The sequence below is a fragment of the Microtus oregoni genome, unplaced genomic scaffold, assembly GCF_018167655.1.
Source record: "Microtus oregoni isolate MIOR12 unplaced genomic scaffold, Mior012 000023F_ref0000262, whole genome shotgun sequence".
Classification (NCBI taxonomy): Eukaryota; Metazoa; Chordata; class Mammalia; order Rodentia; family Cricetidae; genus Microtus; species Microtus oregoni.
In genome coordinates this window covers 10,637,561-10,648,615 of record NW_024543082.1, presented here as the reverse complement: position 1 = coordinate 10,648,615, position 11,055 = coordinate 10,637,561, and positions in this window count along the sequence as shown.

Sequence of the window (11,055 nt, the reverse complement as noted above, 5' to 3'; positions counted from 1 at the left end):
GAGTTTCATATCAATAAATCTGTATTTATTTTATCTCTTTCTATAAACAGTATTAAATTTGTATAAGGATTAGGTGTTTGAGTTAATCATTATTCATCACCAACTTTACTATTCATTATTAACAGATATAAGGAAATGAACTGTTCTATAACTTGTTAGTTTTTGCCAAAACATAATTTATTTATTATTATTAATTAAACATCTCTTATTATATTCTGTCTCCTCCTCTTCTTCTTGTTTTCTTCCTTTGAGTTCACTTTGTTTGTCCCTTTAAATACAAGTAAAAATGAACCACAACTGGAAAGCTGCCTCCATCAGAGTGACCTGTAACCGGTCTGTAGGACATTTCCTTGGCAATTCATTAAGATAGCAGGATCTTACCCTCTATGGACTGTGCCATCTTTAAGCAGGTGGGCCTATGGTTTCTAAGAAAATGAGTTGAGCTTGAGTTTTGGAGTAAGCCAATAAAGAGTGTTCCTTTATAATTTCTGCTTAAATCTCTGTCCTGAGTGTTCCTGGGTGAAATGATAGACTTTACATTGTTAAATGAAATAAACCCATTTTTCTGATTTGCTTTTGGTTAACACATTTGTCACAGAGGAAAAAAAGAAAGCAAATCCTGCACTATATAACTAGAACTTCCTCATTTTCTATTTGGTTCTACTTTTCATAACATTACATTTTAAAATCAGGAATTAATGAATTCTTTATGCATATTCATTTATTCCATTTTAAAGTAGGATATAAAATAGTGGATAAGCTTGTTGCATTTTCATTCATACTTACCTTTTTCTGACCTTCCTTCTCATCCATTTCTTGCCCTCATCTCCCTGCCCATGTCCCTCTTATACCCATCTTATGCCCATAAGATTTCCTCTTCCAATTTTTAATTCAAAAATGTTGAAAACTTACTTTGTTGGTTATATTGCCCCCATACTAAGTATTCTTGGATACACATACTATTTCACTGTATGTACACTTTCTATTAAAATAAAAAAAAATCTAAAACATGAGAAATTTAAAGAAAACATACAATCTAGTTTTAGGTATATGACACTTGTTTTTGGACTACTGTACATGTAACTGAAAACATCTTAGTCCATTATTTATTCAATAGGTGATTTGCTTTCTTGAATATCTGTTTCTGCTTTTTTCCTAAACTTACAGGAGATAAAATTCAAAATAATACACATAGTTTTTTAATGATTGTAAGAAGATGAAGATATACTTTATAATCATTCTAGCACAAGGTTAACATAATGCTTTCTATAATATAAATACACACTTTTTATGAACCCAGCTATAATTTCTCTTTTAACCCTCTTCTAGACTTTAGAGAGAATTAATATTCATTCTACTTTGGCTCTAAGAAATTAGCGTCATGTAAGTGGAGACTGCTCTTTTATTTCCTGGATGCTCAGAACCTAAAGATTTCTCAAAGAAACTATATTCATTACAAAACTGTTAGGCCTATTAACTCAGGCTTCTTATTAACTAACTCTTACATCTTAAATGAACTCATTTCTCTTAATCTATGTATCAGCAAGAGGCTGTGGCTTATTGGTAAGGATCTGGGATATCTCTTTCGGCAGCTACATGAAATCTCTTGGATTTGCCCTCCTTTCTCTTTATATCTCTGTTCAGTATTAAATATGGAATACTGGATGAATTGAAAGAAGAAATCTGCCTGGAAATAATAAACAAGACCATGCTTTCAACAGAAATGAAATCATTTTTATAATGTACTAAACAGAATTAGGCATTGTTCATCAATACACATGCATGCACACATACATACACACGTGTGCACACACATATACACACACACTCACCTAATAGAAACCTCTAGATCGCCAGTGAAGAAAACCCTATCAGATATGCTTATTAGAAAATTTGAACTTATATAAAGAAGACTGGATTATTTAGCTTAGAATTATATTGAATGGGGGAATAAAATAATATAGTTATGGATTATAGAAATAATAAACAAATGAAATCATTTATGGGCAAATGGGACCAAGATAGTTATTAAGTAGGAAAGGAGTGCACTCAAGTCCGACACATACAACCAAGAGCACAAATATCAGCAGATATTTGGAGGCTCTTAACATTAAAAATTGCTAACAGTAAAGAACCAGGGTGTTTGCTGTGAGACTGTGTCTCCTATTAATATCAGAGTTTACACTCATAAACTCTCACCAAAATGACTGGCCAAACATTAACTGAACAGGAACTGTACTAAAGGACATGCCTAAACTAACAGAGAAAAATCCACAGAATAGTAACCCTACATAAAGAGCCATCAGCTGATAAAGAAAGCGAGGGCTAAAAGAAGTAGTCTTCGCCTGGGAAGAGAACAGTAATTTGCTGTCCAGTGCCAAAGTATCAGCCTTGAAAACTTACCTTTAAGTAACATTATACAGACAGAACAGGATATATTTAGTATTATGTACATATATACTTATAGGCATGTAATATCAATTAATAAAGCAGAGGCTATGAATTTGAAGAATATAATGAGTTTTATGGGAGAGTTTAGGTAGAAAAAAGAAGATATAGATATTATAATTATAATTTTCAAAATTAAAATAGAAAGGGAGAGATTTTATGATTATAATTTTCAAAAATATAATAGAAGGGAGCAAGGTAAGAGTTCACAACTCAGTATCTACTTGTCGTTCTCCAATATCTTCCAAGAGTTTTCCCTTGTCTTTAAGCTGAAATAGATCTCATCAAATTACATTCATCAGTAAACTATTACATTAGTCCATTTCTTCAAAAATGTAATTTGAAAGCTAACCATTAGTTGTTCTTTGCATAATTGGCCTTTGAAAGTTTTTAGTGCTTTAGACGTTGGACAGATTTTTATATTCCTTATTTTTAATGTTACTTTTATATAAATGAGTATTAATACTAAGTTTTATTTCCATATCGTAAAACTGTCAAAACAATTATAAAGTCAATCTATTTTACATTTTCACAACTATGTATGAAGGACTAAATTCTTTTGGTTGTATTATTTTCAAACATAACAAAACACAGCCTCAAGCAATATTATTTACAAGATAAAATAATTAATTTTCAGATTAAGATTGTTTTAAGACAAAAGAAAGATGGGTGGGAAAATCAATCAAAAATATAAAATTTTAAGCTTTTCTTAATATTACAAATTTTACCTTTTGAAAACTGATTGATTTGTCAGTTATCAACACACATTTTCCTTCTCTCAGCAAAATCCCAGACCTTTAAAAAAGAATGCACCTAAGATTATAGTTTTGGATCCCTGTTCATAAAAGGTCTGTTTATAATAATAAGAAAGTAAAAAATCAATTTTTAATAGGTAACTCCATTTTTCACATATGTCAGAATAGAAAGCATATTAAGTTTTGCCTGAAGGTTCTTGTTAAGACATCTTATGTACATTCCTGGATATTATCCTCCTATGATCCTTCAGCCTAATTTGTTTTTGTTTTACAGAACATTTAAAGCATGACAAACAGACATTTACAGAATACAGTTTTCCGTATGACAACAAAGCTTGTTACCAAGCAGTCACAAATGGATACCACATGAAGTGGTGAATTACAATTTGTATAGATTCTTTGACAGATTTTTCCCTGTAAGGAATGAGTCCTAACTGGACCTTCAACAGTTCTACAGGTCTTCAATCAGTTCTGTCCGTGGCAAGTAAAATACCCTCATCTTGAAAGGTACAGCAGTAATTTAAAAGCAAATTTAAGACATGGAGAAGAGGATTAGCCGTATTCACTGTGATTTAAATAAATATATAACTTCTAATTTTAATTTATTTATTCTTTTAATTGAAAATAGATTCTTCTCTCCTACAATATATCCCATCCACAAATTCCCCTCTCCTTCTGATCTAATAAGCCTCTGGAAAAGAAGATTAAACACTGAGGTAATCTGAATGTAATTGACCCGTTAAACTCATAGAAAGTGGCCCTTTGGATGATGTGGTTTTGTTAGAGGAAGTATTGCCATGTTGGAGGAAGTATGTCACTTTGGGGTGGGCTTTGAGGTTTCATATATGCTCAAGCTATGTCCAGTGTCTCAGACCACTTCCTGTTACTATTGGGATCAAGACATAGCTCCTGAACTCTCGATTTTTCTTCAGCCCTGAGTCTGTCTGCATGCCTCCATGCAATGATGATAATGTACTATACCTATGAAACTGTAAGACACCGAATCAAATGTTTTCCTTTATAAGAGTTGCAGCCAACATGGAGTCCCTTCATAACAGTAGAAACCCTAATTATGACTACACATTCAATGTGATTAAAATATCAATGGAGACTAATACTAATAAGATTATTTTAAAATTGAATTCTACTTGTTCTATGGTGATATAAGGAACAAATAACATTCTAGAATATTTGATATCTCTAATATTTCTAATGTAACTTGTATTATAGTTGACAAGAGCTATCAAAGTTGTCTAATATCTACCACTTTGTGAAAACATGAAAGTAAAATTACAGCTCTCCTTCAGTTCCTGAAACAGATTTTTGTGATATTAATTATATTTTTGTCTCCCTCATTCTGTTTTGTAATTTCTCTACTTTTAGTTGTTTGACTTTTACAGTAAATGAAGTTACAAATGGACAACAGACAACCAGACAAAGAAATATGAACCAAAACAAAAGTCATATCTGAACAAAATGATTATTAAAAATGTAGTAATCATTTATAACAATATTATCTCCTTGATTTTAATGTAACCACTTAAAATGCTCTTATTTGTACCTACTTTTAAAGATTTATTTCATCTCTGTTTGTGAGACTGTGAGTGTAATATCCATGTGTATGTGATTGCGAGCCTATGTATCTATTTATGTATGGCTATGACGGTATGTATTCATGTGTGTGCAGTTGTGAGTGTATGTATTCATGTGTATATGGCTTTGAGCATATATATCCATGCATTTATAGCTGTGGAAGTATGTATTCATGAGTATGTGGCTGTGAGTATATGTGGCTTTGAGCATATGTATCTATGTATATGTTTATGAGACTGTATATGTCCATGTGCTTGTGACTATGAGTTTATGTATCCAAATAATTAGGGCTGTAAGTGTATATATTCATGTGTATGTGGCTGTGAGTGTATGTATCTATGTATATGTTTTATCCATGCATATGTGGGTGCATGCAGAAAGTTCCAAAGAGGTTGTCAGAACCTTTTAGTGCTAAAGCTGCAGGTATTGATGCAACAATGGTTTATTATATATATAAGGGCTGTCATCCTAAATATGTTCTTCATAAATACTCAGGTAAGTCATCCCTAGAGACCTTGGTATTAGTGCTGTATGTAGTTATCTTGGGGACAATATTAAGATAAATGTCACCTAATCTGTCCTTTACATACTAGCCTAAATTATATTTATTGATTATTATTTTCTCTTTTTTATCTCACAAAGATATGATTTGACATAGGAATTAATTTTTTCATAGTCTGTTCTCCAATCATCCCAAAATAGTATGTAGATGAGAGGAAACTGATGAAAATCATTGGATTTAATAAGATGGTGGATATAGGGGATAAAAGTATTTTGAACATAAACTTGAACTTTGCCTTCAGAGAATCCACAGTCCAAGACCTGTGTCATATAGGCAAATAAATGTAACTAATTTCTAAACACCATATTTGCTTAATAGAATTAATGGCAATACTTATTTTCTCTTCATTTAAGTAAATGCACAGTATTCAAAAAATTGCCTCAAAAATTTTAATTTAAACTTGAAGAAAATAAATGGAGTGGATGATAACAAAAAGAAACAAACAAAATGTCAAGATAAAGTACAATGTGGAATAAGAAGCAAGGGTATTTGGGGGCAAGTCAGACAGCAGAAACAATCAGTAATTTAACAAATTTTCTTATTCCTACAGATAACTGTATTTTTTACCTCTCACCAAAGAAGCTTGCTTTGCAGCAGACAGAGACCTTTAATGAAAGCTTCATCTTGTCAAAATTCAGGGAAAGAATCATGGGATGTCCAGTTCCAATTGATACACATACAACACATCCCTATAACTTAGGTTCAGAGCATATTGTGGAAAAGGATTTCAGAAGATTGTATAGGCCCAAGGACCAGAACTCAACTTCTGTTTTGAAACAGTTTTTTTTTTTTTTACCTGTGTGTGATAAGGGAACTGAACCAAGGAATCTCAACAATGTGGTTGCTTACACAAGACCTAAGGAGGTGCAACATCGGTTGACATGCAGAATTAATGGCAAAACTACATAAGAGCTTCAATCCTAGAAAAAGAGGCATAGGCAACTGATGTTCCTGAGTGTGAATTTAAAATTCTGTCTTTTCTAGAGATGAAACACCTGGTAGCTTAATCAGTCTCCAGAGGTCAGCCCTAAACACACATGAGCAACATTAAATTATCTCATTAATTTAAATATTAAATTATATATATATATATGTATATATATGTGTGTGTGTGTGTGTGTACTATCGACATATTAATCAATTATAATTAAAAAATAAGAAGGCATAAGAAAGATCTGTTAACTTAAAATATGATTAGATTAGTTGTTATGTGGGACAAAGATTTATAGGAGACACAGAAGTAGAAAACATGCCACAGAGATGTTATCTCAATTTCTGAGTGGCTTTGAATAAGAAAAATATGAATTTATAATATGGGTTTGTGGTTTGAAGAGAATGGTCCTATTGGATCATATATTTGAACATAGGACCCCAGTTGGTAGAACTGTTTAGGAAAATTTAAGAGGTACGGCCTTGTTGGAAAATGCATATTACTTGAGATGAGCTTAAGGTTTCAAAAACCTGAGCCATTCCCAATTATCTCTATCTTCTTGCCTGGTAGTCTTTGTATGAAGATATAAGCTTCAGCTACTGCTCCAGTACCAGCCTGTCTGCTGCCACGCTCCCAGTCATGGTTGTAATGAAATCAACCTCTAAACAATAAGTACCCAATAAAACCTGTTCTTCTGTATGTTTACGAGGTCCTGGTGCTCTTTCATGGCAATAGAAAATGATGAAGACGGGGAAGACCCAGAAACTGGGATTGATGTTTATTTGGAAAAGGAAGAACTGCCCCAGAACAATCAGGCTGTTTTTGTCCAGTAGGTTTCCGGCAGGGTATCAGTGATCCTTCTTTCCTTCTAGATGATAGAGAAACTTCCATGGTTATGGAAGGCAGGTGTCTTAAAACAGTAGTCACTACAGAACTTTGAAAGTTACCTGTACTTGGATATCCCTGAGGCTCATGTCTAATTCTTTTTTTTTAAAATATTTATTTATTATGTATACAATATTCTTTTTGCGTGTATGTCTCCAGGCCAGAAGAGGGCACCAGACCTCATTACGTCTAATTCTTGAAGTCTTTGGAATGAACATGAGCAGACGTCCTTTTCCGATGCACAGCTTGTGTTTTTAAAACAACATAACCTTTCTTTTTGCAACTAAATGGATCTTTAATCTCTCCTCTTTATTTTCTCTTCATAATCTTTGAATAAACACTGAATGGTCAAGTGATACTTTCCAGTACCAAAGTTAACAGGGGAAAAAAGCATTACTTAAGAATAAAATCAACATAGCTAAGAACATTGAAAATTTTATTTGTTCAGGTCTTGTTAGTATTGGAATATGGGATATCATAGGTTCAAAAAGTTTTGAAAATATTTTTTGAGGCTTTATAAAATAACAGCATTATTTAAAGCTGAAAATTTCTGGAGATTATATGATATATTTGATAAGGAATTATGACTGGAAATAGGAAGAGATAAGCTGACTCCCAGGAAATGAATTGCATGCTCTGTATGCTCTAAATAAATTAAGATAGAAATCATTTTATTAATCATTTCAAATGATTAATAAAAACTGGAATTTTCTTGAAGATGTCTAAGTCTGATGCTCATCATCCATACATGGTATTCAAGTGTAGGTGGATTTACTTCAAAGGTTTATTCCAAGCTGGTTCAAAAGAGACCTCCAATATCAATTCAGGATTCAAGAAATAAGGCTAAATATTTGTTGATTCATTGATAAAAAGTGATCTGCAGATGAAAGTCAGTAAATTCATAATTGTCAGAGTGTGTGGGCAGCAGTTTCCATATGTACCATTATAAAACATTTTAATTTCCTTAGAAGTATCTCTCTACTAACATCTAAGGTTTATAATTATTCTTTGTATAAGGACGAAATGACCCACCTTTCCCATCATGATGAGATAATGATAACAAGTCTCACTTGTCATTGTGTTTTTCTTTATCTACATTAGTTACGTCACAAATACACTAATCATCAATATGAAGTAAACAAAATATAAGCTAGATTGTAGATTGAAAATGTCTCAAGAAAGTGAATTTTAACGCAATTAAAGAATTGGGAGAGAAATTAAAATACTATGTAAAAATAGATGCATATAACCAGCAGAGAATAGGCCAAAGTGTGACAAGCCCTTAGTTCTTTAGTTGATTGTAATAACAACTCAATATCTTTATTTTAATTTAATTTAATTTAATTTTATTTATTTTTTTTTTGCTGTCATTCAGAACATTAGTTTGTCTAGGATCTTTACCATGTTGCTAACTCCAATTATCTCTTTTGCGTCTTAAATTTATATTTGTTGCAAGAGGAACGTTCCTCAATAGTTCCATTTTACTAAGGAAAAGAGCCAAACATTTTTCTATGGAACATCAAACAGACCACTGTATTTCCACCAAAAAAAATGAGAATAATCTTTGTGTTTCTATTAATTTAAGAAAAGCACTTTATATTTATCACCATAAAAATCCTCTAGATTTCCTGTATATTGGATAACCATTTAAAAAGAGCTGTTTCCTTTACCATAATTCATTTTATTGGCATTCATTGTTTCTGCATTTATTATATGGGTTTCACTTCTTTCCATTGAGATTTCAAATAAAATTGATATTTGCAAATAATGGCTTCCATGCTATGTCATGCCTGACTCTAAGGAGAATAATGATTCAGCTCATCTAACAAACATACATTCATTCCCCAGGAAAACATTTGCCAGATAAGATTACTCCATTTCATCTCAGTGGGACATTTTCATTCAGAATTAAATGTCATTGCTAGCCTGTCAGAAGACAGAAAATAAAACTTGAAATGCTCAGATTCTTTTCCTCACAAGGTATAAAATTCATAATATAATTCTTGCCGTCGTTTTAGAATTAACTAAATGGGTATAATATGTAATATGCATATTTGTATATTATAGACATGAATATTTGTTTCCACAAGTTACTCATTTACATAATTGTCTTATATCTTACATTTACTTTTTTATTATTGACTTCTAAGTTTTATTAGTAAACAATTTATTCTTTAAAGATTCTTGAATCTCTAAATATTTAAATCAATATTCCTGATTACTAAATACTATTTATAAAATAATAATACTATCAACATTTTCCTATTTTAAGTTTATCCTTCCAGAAACTTGTCTAAATCTTATCATTTTGATTAATAGCAGTGACAGCTCATGGTGTTTCTGCAGCCTTGATTTCCATGCATATTAAGTAAATTTAGCAATGTTGGAAAAATCATCTTTACCCTGATTTTACACCTAAGTTTATATCTGGCTTCCTATCTTACTAAACATTCATATGGTCTTTCCTTTATATATCCTTCAAATTTGGGTTTGACCATGCACTTGAGTGACCATCAGATACTGTCAGCTGAATCACAGAACATTTGAAAAGGAACAAAACAAAATTTGTTATTTTTTTCATTTTTTTCTATTTAAACTACCTTTTTTTTCCCCATTTTACATACCAATCCCAGTTCCCACTCTTTCCCCTTCTGTTCATTCCATCTTCCCCACTCCAGCCCACCCCATCCACTCCTCAGAGAGGGTAAGTCTTCCCAGAAGGAATCAGCAAAGTCTAACACATTGCTTTCAGGAAGAACTAAAGCCCTTCCTACTATATCTAGGCTGAGAAGAATATCTCTCCAGAGAGAATGAGTTCCACAAAGCAAGTACAAGCAGTAGGAATAAATCCTGGTGCCACTGCCAGTGGCCCCACAGTCTGCCCCAGCCATACAACTCTCACACACATTCAGAGGGCCTAGTTTGGTCCAATACTGTTTCCTTCTCTGTCAGGTCAGAGTTGGTGGCTCCCAATAGTTCATTAAGCTATTCTTATTATTTCTGTGGGTATCCCCATCATGATTTTGACTTCTTCTTGTGTAACAGCAGAAACAGGAAATTCAGAGAATCATTAAGTCATACTACAAAAACCCGTACTCCACAAAATTGGAAAATGTAAAAGAAATAGACAATTTTCTGTATGTGTATCACATACCAAAATTAAATCAAGGCCAAATGTACAGTTTAAATAGACCTATAACCTACGAAGAAAAAGAAACAGTCATCAAAAGCCCCCCAAGCAAAAAAAAAGCCCTGGACCAAGTGGTTCAGTGCAGAATTCTACCAGAACTTCAAAGTGAGCTAACACCTATACATGTTGTGGTCACCCCCAACCATAACATTATTTTATTGCTACTTTGTAACTAATTTTGCTACTGTTAAGAATTTTAATTTTATATGTAAATATCTTAGAGGCCAGATATTTGATATATGACCCCAAAAGTGGTCGTGACCTTCAGGTGGAGAACCACTGCTATAGGCAAAGGAAAAAGCGTGGCCAAGTCTTAGGGAAAGAGCCAGGGAAAGTAATTTTACCTCTGTGGACTTCAGGCAAATGGTTAAGTTAATATTTTTTTCCAACCAGGTGACCAGGATCAAAGGCATTATTCTAGAAAGCTAAAGTATATAAACAATTGTATCACTTAAAATATTAAATTAATCACAATATAGGTAATGTGTAGTAAATTAGAAGGAATAACTTGTAGGTCTTGATTTTAAATGCTGTAATGACTGAATACAGATCAGGAAAAACACAAATTGTGGCTTCTCAAAACCACTAAAGTAAGAATGTGTTTGATGAAGTCTCTGAGAAGTTCTTAGTGTGAATAATTCTCAGTTTTTTTTTCTAATAATCAATACAACCAACTTTCTTTTGGAATTAC